The sequence below is a fragment of the Protopterus annectens genome, chromosome 8.part0 (genome assembly GCF_019279795.1).
Source record: "Protopterus annectens isolate FY-2018-M chromosome 8.part0, PAN1.0, whole genome shotgun sequence".
Lineage (NCBI taxonomy): Eukaryota > Metazoa > Chordata > Ceratodontiformes > Protopteridae > Protopterus > Protopterus annectens.
In genome coordinates this window covers 1,053,495,937-1,053,513,610 of record NC_056741.1, presented here as the reverse complement: position 1 = coordinate 1,053,513,610, position 17,674 = coordinate 1,053,495,937, and positions in this window count along the sequence as shown.

Sequence of the window (17,674 nt, the reverse complement as noted above, 5' to 3'; positions counted from 1 at the left end):
ACCCCGGGTATCACCTCTGTGTCACTGTTAGACAGAGGCACAGTATACTAACCTCGAAAAAGGGCATAGCAAAATAAATTTAAAATGGGTGGCGAAAGCCAAACACATTCTGGCTAGGCTTATAAATGCCCTAGGGCAGATAGCCTAGTATGAACCTATGAACCTATGAGTGTGTGTGTGTGTGTGTCATACCTTTCATCCTCTTAGAGCAAGAAATCTGGACAAAGCCATAAATAATGGAGGAGAAAAAGGCCCAAAAATAGGGACACTAAATATTGCATGTACAAAATTAGAGATCTGATAGAACAGGTTTTGCATTAGCATAAATTTTCTGAAGATTATGAAGTCTGAAGCTCAAATGTTTCTCTATATTTTCTGACTTCAGCTCTAAATAATTTGCCAATGATTTTCCAGAAAACTACAATTTTATGAAAAACAGATAAAAAATATGAGGCAAAAATCAGGACATTCTGCACAAATCTGTACAGTTAGGTAACGATGTACGTGTTTGTGTGAAAAATGCATGTTAACAGAAACAGTGTTAGTCAACTAGTTTCCAGTTTATAAGGGCAATATTTAAAATCTGTACCTATTTTTCTTCCTTTGTACCCCCTTTATTTGTGGCTGTGTCTAGATTTCTTGTGATTAGGAGTTTCAGAGGTATGGTGGAGAGGTAAGGAAACTTTCAGGAGATGCTGCTGCTGCCAAGGAATTGCTGGATCGCTTTCAGTGTGTGCGGAATGCATGGCAAAAGAAACCATGTTATTCTAGCAAGTTTCTATGTTTATAAGAGCAAAATTTAAAGTTCATCGCTCGATCACCCTCAGTGTGTGTGTGTGTGTGTGTGTGTGTGTGTGTGTGTGTGTGTGTGTGTGTGTGTGTGTGTGTGTGTGTGTTGTGCGGTACAGTGACCATTATTTTTCAAAGCTACAGGGAACCATTGCAGAGGGGGGGAAGAGCCGCATGTGGCTCCAGAGCCGCAGGTTGCAGACCCCTGTTCTAGACGAAGGCCTTACTAGAAGGACAATAAACATACCCTTCTTTAAAAGCAAAAACTTACCAAAATGTCCCTGGTGGATGGCGCCATTAAAAGACCAGTGCAAGCTTGCATAGCTCTTTCCTTCAAGCTGGCCACCAGAATGGAGGTCACACCAGAAGAGGGGTTTAAACACTTCCTTTGAGTACCACCTTAGTAGGACTCACTCAAGAACAACCTGTCTTATGGTTAAGCCCTGTTTAACCTCAAGTGATTTAAAATCAAACATAGCAGCCATGAATTTAATTTAAATAGTTACAGAATGATTAGTCTCAAACTGAGAGCAAGTTATTAGAAATTACAGGTAGAAATAAATGTTTACTATGATTAAATATAACGAACCACAACATTTTAATCATACATAACCTTACATGTGTGAGACACATATTGGCAGGAAAAATGTGTGATAGCTCTCTTTCTGTACTTTTTATGAGTTTTTATTTTTTTCTAGTATCCTCATAAGTGCTACAATTAACACATTTTATTTTACCAGGCAACTCCTACTTAGCACTGCTAAAATTGACAATCTGGATGATACATTCATAAGTAGTAATAGAACAACTAATGGCATGAAACAGAAAGTGCAGCTGACTGGTGAGTTACCCGAAAGTCACTGTGGAAGAAATAATTATCCTAACCAGAAAAATGATGCCAGGAAGATGCTGCAGGTATGATTTAAAATGGTTGTTAAAAGACTTACTGGAGTAGGGTAAAAGTGCACATGACAACGGAAACAAGAAAAGGAAAAGATGACTGCTCCATATCTTAGACGATGTGAGGCTGGATGTCTTCATGATTACAGGTAGAAATAGTGCAGCGTTAGTCATCATGTTGTGGGACACATATGAGTTGCCAGAGAATATGTGGACATAAATCATGTGCAATGCATGCTTGTGAGGAAGGATGAGAAAAAAAGAACAATAAATGGAAGGTAACTAAGACTGATGCCTTTAGTGTAGGCAAAAAGCTGTATGATTCTGTGGTATTGCTGTAAGAACATTTATGCGCATTAATATACACAAGAAATATAAAGGGTATTGGTACAGAAGTAAACGTAAGCAGTATACATGTCATATATTAGGTGGAAGATAGAACAAACTAATTAGGTTTAATAGAGTCCCATGTACAAGAGATGAGAATGAAGCAATGAAACAAACTGATAAATCTAAGCGGATAGACAGCATCTTCATAAAAGCGAAAAAGCAAGACAGACGCTAATAATTAAACTAATAACATAGGACAGAATTTTGACATATCTAGAAGCCATTAGGGTAGTGTGAACAAATCAGCACAGGTTCACAGCTCGAAACAGGAGTGTAAGTAACTTTTTTTTACACAGGCATTCTTTATGACCTGTGATACGCTTGTTTGGGGATTTGTCCATTTGGAAGTGAGGGCATTCCTCTTTCAATATTTGCTCATTTTCATATTTTACATGATGGTGCCTCAGGAACACTATTGGAATTTGGAGTCTGTGATGTATCTCATTTCATGAGACATTTTATATTGGTACAACAAAAATGCAGCATGATCATTGTGAGTACCTTAGTAGTCTACAAGCTGTTATTTATTTGTTTATTTATTTATTCATTGTATTTATCTTTGTTTACTGGGAAAGTTCATCTGGGATAACACCCTTTTTCAGCAGAGGCCTGTGCAGAAAAGTTCCACATTTAACAACAGTTTTGATATATAGATAAAATACAGTTACATGATATGACATGCATGCTATGAACTGGCACAGGTTTTGTATAGATATCATCCAAATCCACTGACTCTTCCCACATCACGTCACATTACAATAGTGGTTTATGTTGCAGAGTGTTCCACTGACCAGCTGATGTAGCACATAGGAAGGAAGGGCGGGGTGCTTCCCTGGTGACACATCCATGCCTTTGTTTAAACAAGTGCAATTTCAGGTACAAAGCAAACAAATGGAAAGCACTGGATTCAAGCCATGACAACCAAAAAGTGAAGTATCAAATGGGTCCTGGTCAGACTGCTCTTTAGTACTGTGTGCAGTTCTGCAGACCATGTATGTAAAGACACATTAGGGGCTAGAAGGAATGCAGAAAAAAAAAAACAACAGAAAGATCTACATGATGAAGGGAAAGGAATATCTATTCACATGTGCTAGAAAACCTTGAGCTCTTTTCACTTGATACTAAAAATAAACACAGGGACATGACAATAGATCAGAAGATCATTTCAGGGCAATATGAACAGATCATCCTGATCAAGAAATTCAGAGGTGCAGTAGGAGTGAGCAAGTAGCCGAGTGATGGGCTAACTGCTCCCTGGATCTATGGAAGTATTTCTTCATAGACAGCATTGTAGGCCAGTTGAATTGGCTTCTGTAATGGGATCGGATAGGAATTCTGCAGAGTTATGCAAGATGGCATGAAACAAGTGAAAAAAATATAAATGGGAATTTAGGGACTGATGGTGGTACAGTCATGCAAATATAATGTAATGCTAGGTAAAGTGATCAATAACTGCTAGATTTCAGTCAGCACATCACAGCCTTAATATCAAAAGAATATAGACATTGAAAACCAGTGGTATAAACATTGGCTCTAGATGATTGCAAAAATGGGAAAATAAGTGCTGTTTTCAGAGCTGGAAGCCCCTGTGAAACTCAAATAATCTGCTAATATCTACATCTCTCTCTCTCTCTCTCTCTCTCTCTATATATATATATATATATATATATATATAAATATACACACACACACACACACACACACACACACACACACACACACACACACACACACACACACACACACACACACATACACACACACACACACATATATGGGTCTACATCTGGTTGTCGAAAACTCACTTTTTCGACAACCAGAAGCTCAAACCCATTTTAGCGAAAGTGCACTAAATAGAAAGTGCACTTTCACAAAAGCTGGTTCTCTGAAGCACATTACAGTGGGGATAAGGAAATTTATCCTTCTCCTCACTGTAGTGTGATCTCGGAGTTAGTATATTTAAGTGGGGGGGGGAGGTGGGAGATGCAGGGGGCTTGTTCCCCTGCAAAATACTGTTTAGAGCAGGTTTTTTTTTTTTTTTGATTTTTGCTAGTTCGGAGAACCGGCTTTTGAGAAAGTGCACTTTTGCTTTAATGGGTCTCAATGTTGCTAGTTTGAGATAGTGTAATTTTGATCTAGCAACATAGATCCACATATATACATATGTATGTATGTGTGTGTAAGTCTATATATTCTGTGTGTGTGTCTCTCTCTCTCTCTCTCTCCATATATATATATATATATATATATATATATATATATATATATATATATATATATATATATATATATATATATCTATATATATATATATATATATATATATATACATATACATATATGTAGTGTACGAGTGTAACTCAAAAGACTGAATACTCATTTGTTTGAAAAGGTTTTCTGGGTGCAAAATAGAGAAAATGCAGAAATCAGTGAATTCTCATTTGTATGAATCATATATGGTTTAATTTAGATTTATATAGTGGTGATAAGTAAGGCATATGCAGAAAAATGAATGTTTCAAATAAAAAAGTGGTGATTGTGACGATATACAAATGTTATATTTGGTGTGTATTGCATGTGTTCATTGTTTAAGGTTAGAGTAAGAGTTATGTAGGTAGACAAAGTCAGTGTTATGAATGTTTTGTGTTGTGTATGTTCTCTGTCTTTTTGTGTTGTGTAGTGGTACTATATTGTAATGTCTGACGAACAAGTGGAGAAATACAAAACACCAACTAAATAAAATAGTGATGAACCAGAACTTCAACTGCTTTTTTCAATGCACCAAAGCACAAATGCCAAACTTATAAAATACACTCTCTTTAATACAATAAAAGGTTAGCACTTTCATTTAAAGCTGTGTTAAACTTCATCAGACATCATAAAAATTACATCACATCCTTATATACTACAAACTTTCTTCCCATTGGATGTTAACACAAATTCATTTACAATCACCCTGCCTAGAACAATTTATATATAATATATACAATAATATATACAATAAATAACACTCCTAAATCTATATTATTATTATTATCAAACAGTTTTCTTTCTTTTTAGAGCTTTTAATTTTAACACTGGCGCAATGGAGCTACGCTAATTAATACGCGGCCAGCTATTGACTTGTAGCTGCACTTGCCACTTTAATTCTTTCAGCTCCAAATGCAGCCCCTATACTTTCTTGTCATCTATCATGACATGATCTATAATCATAAAATAAATTTGATGTCCCTTATATTCATTAATATGCTTTCCCAAGGCATGATTTAAGTTATTTCTTCTTATTGCATAGTCATGCTCATATATCCTCTGGCACAACTGCTTCTCTGTTTTTCCAATATAGAATACTGACAGCTAAGTAAACAACTGCTTTAGAATTACAGTTGTATTTGCCTTTTATCTGATGTGTTACATTCCTCACAATGAAATTATCCCTTGTTTTTATTTTGTAACACCAATTACAAGCTTCACATTGGGTCATACTACAATTGCCCATAACATGGATTTGCTCTACATGTTTAAATAGTTATTTGAAATGTATTCCTTTATGATATACTATTATGGGCCGTTCACCTACTTGATGCCTAATATGGGGGTCATTCAACAAGAGGGGCTTCTTTTTCCCAAAAATCCATCTTAAACTCCCACAATCTTCACTATAAGTAATAATCAATGCTTTAGAAAATTCAGAATTAATATCTAAGGCTAGATGCTGTTCTTGTGGTACTCAACTATTCACATTTGGAAATTCACTACCAATGTTGTTATTCACCTCATAAATTCTGTTAATACTGTCTAAAATAGGTTTAAAATGGCCACTTGCTCTTTTACTTCAAACTTCTTGGATTAAGGAACCAATAAGATTGATAGGATACAGTCTCTTAATGAACATAGAATGTAAACTACTGCATTCATCCAAGAAGTCTTCATATCTAGTGACCATTTGGGCTGCTCTCACTAACTGTCCTTTAATGACAGATCTTTTTTGATGCTCAGGATGTGAGCTATTATAATGTAAGAAACAATTAGAATATGTTTCTTTGCTATGTATCATGGCTATATATCTCTCATTGCTTACATCCTTTGATAAATGGACATCCAAATAGTCCATATATTCAGAACTAATATTCCAGGTAAAGCAAAAAAAACTGGTTGTACTATTAATGTATTTAAGAAATTCTTCTAACAGCACTAATGAACCTTTCCAAATAATACTTATATCATCTTGAAATCTATGATATGATAAACTACAGACAAATAGGTCTGGCAGTTGTTGTGTAAAATTAAGTTGCACTCCTCCTGCAGCCATGGTACCAGAATTGAGTCTCATCACTTAAATGAAGAGCCTTTTCTAACTTTGACATCACACACACACACACACACACACACACACACACACACACACACACACACACACACACACACACACACACACACACACACACACACACACACATGCACACACACAAACACACATTCATTTGGCTGGATTGCTCCATCCTTCAAAAAAGCATGCTAACCTGTTCCAATTCTGGTGCAAAGTAAAACTCCTATTCTTATACTTACCAAGAAATCATTCCTTTTGAAGAATGCACAAAATCATTCCATTCCACAAGTAGTGTGATCCATTTTGCAAAAGGGTCTCCCATGAACAAAAACAAAAAGTATGATTCCTATTTGCTCTAGATTTAATCTGACACCTTTTCTGGGAAATCCTCATTTGCCGTATGTGTGCATAGGCAGCAGCAGCACACAAATAGGAAGAAGAGGATCAGATATCGCATGCATGCCAAACAGGATGGATACTGAGTATTTGTTTTTTGTTTTTTGGTTTTTTTTTTATATTTTAGTGTTCCTCTTTTTTTGATTATTTTGTGTGCACACCCCATCAGCCACCCAGGCCTTAGGCAGTTGCCTAATTTGCCTAATGCTGGATCCAGCTCTGGTCATGCAGGGGGATGATGAAGCCATGTATGACAGCCCTAACCCTATCCCTGTCCCTATCATTCAAATTTCATATTACTAAACTAAAAACCCTTTCCCTGACAGTACCACTAAAAGGTGACATCTAGTCCTGATTTTCTAGCTGAGGTTTACTGATATAGGGCTTTTTATTGAGAGAGAGAAGTTTTCAATATTTTATGATTCATTTTTAATGGCAATTCATTGTTTTGTGATTTTTTTATTGTTCTAACATTTGGGATTCTCCCAAGCTTTTCATTGTCATACACAACACATAGAATTATACATGTGTATACCCTCTCTCTCTCGCTCTCTCTCTACACACACACACACACACACACACACACACACACACACACACATATATGTGTAAATATATATATATATATATATATATATATATATATATATATATATATATATATATGGGTCCCCTTCATATGATCAAACTTTTGAAAGTTCGAACATTCTTAACAGAGCTCTCCATACAGCATGAAATGGGAAGAGTTCCCTTTTCTGCACTGTAGTGCAATCTCAGAGTTGGTATATATAAATAGCAGGGGGTGTGGGGGTTGCAGGGGTGCTTGCCCCCAGCTAAAACTGTTCAGGTAATTTCTTTTCTTCTTTTTTACTTTTTGATTTGATGTTCAAAGTTTTAAAAGTTTGATCATATGGTCTCAGCCATATGAAAGTCAAACTTCTGAAAGTTGGTCATCTGAAGTAGACTCAGATATATATATATATATATATATATATATATATATATATATATGTGTGTGTGTGTGTGTGTGTGTGTGTGTGTGTGTGTGTGTGTGTGTGTGTGTGTGTGTGTGTGTACGCATATGCACACATACACACACACACACACACACACACACATATATATATATATATATATATATATATATATATATATATACATACATGTAGATAGATAGACACACACACACACGCACACACACACACACAAACACACACACGCATATATGTATAAACTTGAGCATATGCTGATTTATCAAAACACAGGTGATCAATGCTGACATTTTTTAAAATGCACTTAATGAAAAACCTTAAATATCAAAACAATTATTGCAATGTGAAACAGTTTCCTTTTGTGATTGCTTAAACAAAACCAAATCACTAAATTCAGACACATTTTGTTTGAATAGTAGTAATGTCATGGAAAGGGTTTTTCTAAAATAAGGTGTAGGGTTGTGGTTAGCGTAAAGGGCAGGGTTAGGTTAGGGTTAGTACACATTAGTAAGAATGGGCAGTGGGGCCTCATCCCCCTTTTAATTGTTTACAGAAATTGCTCAAAGTCTCACACTTGCTATTTAAATGCATGCACAATGAAGAGAAATAAACTGAAAAGACTGCCCTTTCCCTGATTAACAATAGTTGATGTATGCCATCTACCATTTCTGTTAAATCCTTAAACAACATTTGTAACCCACACAAAACTTAATGGGATAATAATAGTAGATCACAATCTGAAATGTGACCTTTATGTCAATTGTGTATTCTCCAAAGCAAATAAAAAACTAGATATGCTATTTAAAGCTAATCCCTTTCCTTCTGGTCAGTCTGCAATATTAACAGTGATATAACAGAATGCTTCCAGTTCTGTTACATAACTCTTCATTTCTTACAAACATACCTGAAACTATTTTTAATAGCCTTTGTTAAACTACACTGGTTTGAGTTACATAGTGCATTAATGTTAAATTAACCAAATGTACTACATAGCATCCTTTATAAACCTGACAAATTTCCTGCTATCAGACATATTGTACAAGACTGCACTCCCCCAAGGTGACTAGGATCACCATACTCAGCACCAGTTATTTATTCATAAAGCCAACAATCACTTTGGTAATTCACTATATTTAACATCTACAGTAAAACATGGGAATATCAACACTATAGAATTACACATCAAGCCGTTCACACTCAAACCAACACAATAAGTTGACACTATCACATCTTTTGGATCCAGTAGTCCAATTTCTTGACAAAAGTACTGCCCTCTCTTTCTCTGTAACACTATTACATTTCATCCGACCTCCTGATTTTCTCCAACTGCCCTTCATCTTACCATATTATATATTTTTCATTTTAATTTTTACTACAAAAGTATCCCTCTCCTGTATGTAGTTTTCCTATACTTTCTTCTCACATTCTCCATGATTTACCATTCTCTAAAATCTTTGGCAATTATCGAGATCATAGTGACTGAATTTATATTCATTCAAATGTTTAATTATTTTTTTATTGTATATTCTCTTCATTATATTGATTCATTACTATATTTTTATTATATAGAATTTACATATTTTATTATCATTGCTATATTATGCTTGCTCTGAAAAGGATCTTTTTCTCAGTCGGATTACCCTGCTCAACAAATATTAATAAACAGTTGGTTGAAAAGGGTTAAGGCTGTAAGATGTAGTTCCTGTTGTACAGGGTTTGATTTCCTCAACCCTTGCTTGCTTACTGTATGAAAATCAATGAAGCCTCTTAACTAGACAGTGCCTGAGGACAACTGGGAATTTCAGTTTGACTCCTCAATGGTTCCCTGGGCTGCATGCCTAGCTACAACTTATGAACCAACAAAATAAACAAATGGTCATCATGGTCTTGTTTTCAGCATAGTTATATCGATATTTTCTAAATCGTGAAGCTGCTCTCAAATATTATAGTCTCATATATATTCATGCCACCATATTTTTAATTATGTCACTTTGAACTCTGCACATTGTGCATTTATGAATACCATACGGTTTGACTTCAAACTACTCCAAGCTTAAAACAATAAAAATGATTAATTGCAAAAATGCTGCACTAATGGGGCTATAGGTTATTTGCCAAATAATAGGTACTCAGTGACATACTCTGATACAGACATGAAGAGATTAATTTTATATGTAGTGATCACTGAGCAGTACAGATGGCAATGGAAGTTTGATCTGAATACTAGAAGTATGCATTCCTGGACAGCACCGTGGGTTCTGCACTAGCACAGGGCTGTAGGTACTTCTGGAAAATGAGCATATGATATGAAAGGCAAGGGGCATTGTGACATGTGTGCCCTGCTGTATTGTAGTACTGCAAACATTCAGCGAGATGTTGTGTGGTATTCATAATGTTAAGCATTACATTCTGCATATCCTATTGTGATACAGTACTGTGAGCCATTAAATGCCAGTAGACTAGCTAATGTATGCTACATGAAATACTGCTCTAAGTGCCCTGTATTAACACTCCTGAATATTACCACTCATGTCATCTTGTGACCTTTACTCTCTGGGAATTATATAAAAAAACAACAGAACCTTCCCACAGTAAAGGCTCTTAATACACAGTGCTGCCAATAAATGGGGAAATGTACTTATGTGCCAAAACAAAAAGTGAGAATCCAATGTGTAAAAGAAAAAGTCTGTTAGTAAGTACGTTGTTTGAAATATACTTGGGTGAATAAACATTCTGAGCAGTGTTTGTGTGGTTCACTTTCTGTGGTTGGCATGGCACATGTCTATAAAACGCCAAGGGTTAATATGACTTTTTCCATAATGATGATGAGATAATGATGCCATTACAGTAAGATGCAAGTCATAGTTCCCTGATGAAAGGTATTTCATGGTCCTTAAACCTCTCATATTAAATTGTTTGTATACTGAATGTATGATGCAGGTCCACAATGCTGCCATTGTAACACTTGCTGGGAGCTATGCTTCCATAAAAATAGTGTGGCCCCTCTCCATTTGGTGGTCTGTACATCCTGTATAATGCAGCTTTGGTATGCAATATGCCTACCTCTGCAGTGGGGAGATGGTTATACTGTGTAGCTCATTTGTATGTTTGTTGCACAGCAGAGTATTGTTTCTGAAACAATACTATACAGCTGTATCTTAACTTGGGGCTGCTGTTTACTTTGTACTTTTCGTAGCACTGACCTTATGTAGAGTGCACCTTTTCCCCTCAAATATCTCCTTTAGCCATAAATAAATATAATTGCTGGAGCAGGTAAAATAACATTTTGAAAAAGCAGGAAAATGTGACTCATTTTTTATGAATTCTACATGTTGGAAAAATATGTGTAAAAATCTGTAAGTTGTCCATAGGGGAAATGTTTAAAAGAATATTAGAAATTATTATCAGAAAGTATTATTTTCCATCTGTTATTTCCTTTATAGGAAGATGTCAAGGGAAATTAAGTCAGTTGCAGTACATGTTTAAAGGAACATCAGAACTGATTATCAGAAAGTATTATTTTCCATCTGCTGTCTCTTTTATAGAAGAATATCTAAGAATATTGGCCAGCACTTAATGGCAGTAAATATTTTTGACAGACATTAAATAGAAAAATATTTCTTGATAATTAAAAACATACTGAGGACTTAACTTCTATCTAAGTTCTTGTATGAAAGATATTTGAAAATATTGGCCAAAAATGTGAAAATAATGTAGGTCAGAGTGTTTAGTAGATCATATAAGGTTACTGTATAATGACCCATCACTACTGCTAAAATTATTGTCATTATTTCTTTTGTAGTCTGGACTTGCTAAGCTGACCATCAAACCAACTGAAATGGTGTGAAGGGGCTGGCTGCTCTTGGAATCCATTGTTATTAGGCTAGCTGCTGAAGGAATGGGAGGACAGTATCAGTGCTGATTTATGAGGTGCTCATTCTGTGAGATGAGGGCATGTTTCAGCAAGTAGCTTCCTACTGATATAGCAGCAGAAAAGGCTTTTCTGGCTCCTCAAATTTGAATTGTTGAGTGACAGTTTGGGAAATGCACAGGTTGCAGATGAGCTAACTATAGGTCTGCTGCTGGATTGTACGGACTTGTTCATTTTCCGAGCGTTGGTTTTGTGGCCCTTTAATTTCTGTGTCTTGAAAGTCAAGTTCACCAAGTGTGGAAGTCACCATTATGTGTGCTGACAGGCTGGATAATTTTATGAGACCCTAACTATTTCAGATCATCTTTGTTCATGCCAAAACAGTTGGCTTTAACAATCCTTCATAATGTAAGTTCATGCCTCTGCATGTCATGTAATCAACTGAGCATGCTCCACTTGTAGATTGCACCCCCAATGTAAACCTTAGGCTCCACTTGTACTTCAAACATTGGCAACATACATGGACATACTCTATCTACCCCTCCATTATAATAAAAGGCTAGTAGCCTAATCCTTGCCTTTCACTTTCTCCGCCACACTCCAGTTTCAGCAGGTGTCCTCTCCACCCCACTCCACTTTCAACAGGTGTCCTTTCCACCACACTCCAGTTTCAACAGGTGTCCTCTCCACCACACTCCATTTTCAGCAGGTGTCCTCTCAACTGCACTCCAGTTTCAGCAGGTGTCCTCTCTATCACACTCCAGTTTCAACAGGTCTCCTCTCCACCACACTCCAGCTTCAGCAGGTGACCTATCCACCACACTCTAGTTTCAGCAGGTGTCCTCTCTATCACACTCCAGTTTCAACAGGTGTTCTCTCCCCCACCCTCCAGTTTCAGCAGGTGTCCATGCCACTAGTTTAGCATGGCCCACCTGGGTGATAGTCAAGGCTGGGTATCAATGTCACTGGAGATGGCTGCACTGCAGCTAACATTAGCAATGAACTCGTTGTCTAGTCATTTAGTCTAGTCCAACTGTATATGACCTTAAGGACGCAGCTTGCCATCGCTATCTGTTGACAACTGTTTCTTTATGTTCTTGCAAATTCATATTCATTACTTCAGTGTACTGTCTATCCAAATTAACCTCTGTTGCCCCCGTCTTCTTTTGCCTTCTATCTTTTCTGGCATCAGGGTCTTCTCTAGTGAATAGTGTCTGTCAATTATGTGACCAAGGCATTTCAGTTTTAACTTTTCTGTTATAACCTCCAGTAAACAGTCTAGGTTTATTTCCTAAACTATTTCTTAATTTCATCTTCTAGCAGACAAATAAATTCTTGAAAGTTTTCACCAACATCACAGTTCAAAAGCATTTATTTTTTTGGCGCAAAGTCTTAGAGTCCCACTCTCACATTTATATCATTACAGGGAAAACCATAGCTCTGGCTGTATGGACCTTTGTTGATGAAGCAATGCCTTTGTCCTTTATGATTTCATCCAGATTTGCCATAGCTTTCATTCTGAGAAGATAGCATCTTTTAATTGCATAGCTGCATTTGTCATCTGTAGAGATCTTTGAGCCCAGAAAAATAAAATATACAATTTCCTCCTCATTGCCCAACTGTCTGCAAAAATTTGATAAGGCTAGAGACGTAACATTAGGTTTTTGTAATGCTGTGCAACAAGCCAGCATCTGAAGTTCCTACTTTTGTGTTCATCAGCAAGCTGCTCATCGCTTCCATATATTCAGCCATCAGAGTTGTGTTTCCTATATATCTAAGGTCGTTAATATTTCATTCCAGATTTTGAAAAGATGTTATACTACACTAAAGTCTATGATTATTCTTCTGTGATTGAAAGTATGCTATTAAGTATCCATACACATCTCTTTCACTTTATAGTTGTTCTGTACAATATTTGAATAACTGTGGAGCTTTTCTCTGCAGGCTTCCACTGAAAATGGGTTTCTGACCCAGTGGACTTTCCAGTCAACAAATGTCAATAAATAAATAAATAAATAAATATAAATAATCTACTCCAGCATTCCACATATGATATTTAGAGCATAAACTCAATAAGTAGAATAACAATAGACAGGTACAGTACACAGCCATGCCACACTCCTTTGTGTGCTTTTAATTAGTCATTCCCTATTTGTTTTTAACTGTTCTTCTTGCTCTACAGTCCGATTCCTTAGCAGGCAAGTAAGGTGACCAAGTATCCTCAGTTTAAGAATTTGTCACAGTTTATTATGATCCATGCATTTAAAAATTTACAGTAATTAATAAACCAAAAGTAAACATTTTTTTTCCTGACATTCTCTTGCTTTCCTCTAATACCCAGCTGGTACTGACAATTTGATCTCTGGTGTTGCTGCCTCTAACATCAGCTTGTACTTCTGGCAGGTCTCAGTGAATACAACTTGCATGGTCCTGAGCATTAATTGTGATATGGAAAAATGCTTCTTACTGTTCTCTAAATCTCTATGTTTAGTTTTACACATTCTTGTCTACACTCTTGTTTTTGACTCTTTTTCTCTCATTGGCTTTTAAAGTGTTGATTAATAGCCTATTTGTCTAATCTTCTATTTGGATTATCCTTAGCTGCGACCTCATGGACAGTATCACAAACGTCATATCTAGTCCCTTAATTCTGTTATTTACTTCCAGTTCATATTTATTAGGAGGATTCCTGAGATTGTATCAAGTTGGCCTGGAGACTTTTTATTGCTTTTGTCCATTTAATTCTAAATTTTGCAATCATAAATTAATGGTCTGAGCCACAGTCAGCTCCTGGTATTGTTTTTGGTGAGTGTATAGGACTCTTCCATCTATGACTGCAAAGTACATGCTCAGTCTGACTTTAGCATTGATCATCTGGTGATATATATATATGAGTAAAGGCATCTTATAGGCTCTTACAAGCTACTGAAATAGAATGTTTTCTATACACAGTGAATTATTCTGGCACAATTCTACAAGTTTATGCCTAAGGTCATTTTGTACTCCAAGGTCAGACTTGCCCATTATGCCATCTACACTTTGCCTACCAATTTTAGCATTGCAGTTGCTTCTGATGAAGGTTATATCTTTGTGTTGTTGCTGTTATTTCCAGAAGGTGGAGATCCTCATAAATCTGTTCAACTTCCTCATCTCCAACATCTGCAGTTAGAGCATTAACTTCTATATTGCAATATTGAACAGCTTAACATGTATGAGTGATATCTTTCTATCATTTCTCAGTAGCAGAGCACCAATTTTGACAAAATAAATGCATAATGAAATATTATACAAGGACAATAACTGGCAGAAATATAGATGGGAATAAATTCATATGCATTCTGATACATTCTGTATATTTAAAAGATCTGTAAATGATGGCAATAAAACCTCTCATTAGCAGGCACCACAATTTAAGCAGTAACTAGTAAGTTTTCACATAAGCATGTTTATAAGACTGTAAAACAGGCTTCTCAATTTTTGTACATGAGTGGCCAAGAAACACAAGTACTTCTCAGACTGACAAGCAGAATAGAGCGTGCATGAAATGCTCTGGGAACTAGCAAACACTCTGCTAGTACAAAACAAAAAGTTATTTTTCACATGTAAAGATAGTTGGCATGATATTATACTACAGATGATTTATGTAGATCTCATAGCAATAAGAAAGTTGAGGCAACAGAGCCAGTTCAGGAAGCAGCAACAATGATTGGGAAAGGTAATAGAAAAGCCATGTAAAAAATAATAGAAGAATATAGGATATACAGTCTTGAAAGACATCAGTCAGGGGATGACAGAAAGATATTTGTCACTAAAACCTGCAAATACCAGTCCCTAATCCCTACCCCTTCCTTTGCCATTAGCTTGCATTCAGCTTCTTAAACCTATCAATTCTTTCACACCCATATCCTCTTTTCCTCTTCTTCCTCCTTCCTTCCCTTCCTCCTTTCCTTCCTGACTAACCATTCAATTGCCTTCCTTTCTTCCCCCTTTCACATTCCTATCTGTTACTCCCCCTTTACACACACACACACACACACACACACACACACACACACACACACACACACACACACACACACAAACACACATTCATGGCTCCAGTGGCAAATGTGTCTCCCTGCCAAATATAATTTGTCACTAAATTCCCCAATACTCAACAGAAAAGGGAGCTTACAAGAAAGGGAGGGAAAGGAAGGACCTCCCTTCCATAATGGGTGGGAGCGCCCTTTCTTCCACCTACCAAGTTGGCACTGCAGCCTGTCCCACCCTCCCCCAGCTGCATCACCACCTAAAGACTCCCCAGAAAACTACTAAACTGATAAATCCTGTGAAGACAAGTTCAACTGCACATTAAAAATATGTAACCCTATCTCACTGAGACGGGCCCCATCATTCTGAAAACACACTGGTTCTCTATCTGTAATGTCCTCATGTTCTAACACCAAAATCCTCAGCACAGGGATTGCTCTAATGGTAATTTTTAAACCTCCTAACTGACTCCAGTGCTGTAAACCTGACTTCTCTCTTCCAAACTAATCTTGGAATTGTTGACAGACATATTAAAACTGTAATGGGAAACCTCTGTAGAAGCAATACTAAATCAAATAAAGTAACCTCCACATGTGTGTTAAACCTAAATTTTTCCTGAAATATATTTGCAAGCAGTTCAGACTGTCACAAGCCTCTCTTAGCTCATCTAAAACAGACATTAATTCTATCCATCTCAATCCTTTTTTTCTCCCTGCCAGCACACTTCCCAGAACATTGGATCCAGACACAAATTTGGTATTCCTGGTTTCACCACTGCTCTCCGAACTAACCAGTAACAAAACAAATACTTTATTACCATCATCCATCTCTTACTTGTGAAAAAAATAGAAACACGTTATACTTCTTCATAATATACAACTACATTTACCCTACTCTATCCAATGTATAAAAAATGCTTTAGATTCTCACCTACCCACTCTCTTTACATCTATCAGTGACCTTCCTTTGACTGCTAAATCCAAAGCCATTCATATCCTAAATGGCTAAGCAATATATTTTTTGTGCTTGTTACCTTGTGTGATGGTACATATTCCGGGCCAGTAATCAAGGAGCTTCAATCCTCACCACTGACACCAGTGAGGGATGGTCAGTAGGAATAAAAATGGATACACACAGTATTTTCAGATCCAGCTCTCTGCACCAAGCACAGTTTTCCTTAAGAGAACACAAGGAGCACACTCAAGACCTTGGACTGGACTCTCTCTCACTCTCTTTCCAGGCCCCAAACAAGAATCCACACTGACCACTTTGGAGCAATGTGTCCTGTTCCAAAACAGCTGACATACACTTGGATATTTGATTTTCACACACACACACACACACACACACACACACACACACACACACACACACACACACACACACACACACACATGCACATACCTGGGAAAGGCTGGCACAGAAATAAGGTAATTATGCTGCCAACAGTCAGTTATGCTAAGGCTCTTACAAGGGTACCCAATTATACTAAGTGAACTTTAATACTAATACAAAAGAAGCAGCCAAAGTGTCACTAAAATAAGCATAAGTACTCATAAGATGTTAAAAGTATTCTCTAAAATACCAGCCACAATGAAAGGTATATAAATATTTAACAAAAAATAAAATAGAAGACATGAAAATACTGAATATCTAGTTACAAAAACACCAAAGTTTCATTCACAGAAGATATAAAAATAACACAGTTGGGTAGATTCACACAGATGCAGAAAAACAACAATGAACTAATCTCACTATATTTTCCTGACTTACTAAAGGAATACTGTTCCTTAGTTAAGTTACTCACTACATCAAGGAAAGATGACTGTTGATCTGCTTACTACAGCAAGGCAAGATGATGAGTGTTCAGTTGCTTACTACAGCAAGACAAAATGAGGTGAGAGGTTGTGTGAGATATCTGTGAGAGATCTTTCCTTTCAGGTTCTGAAAAAGAAAGTGCTGCTAAGAGAGTTCTGTCCT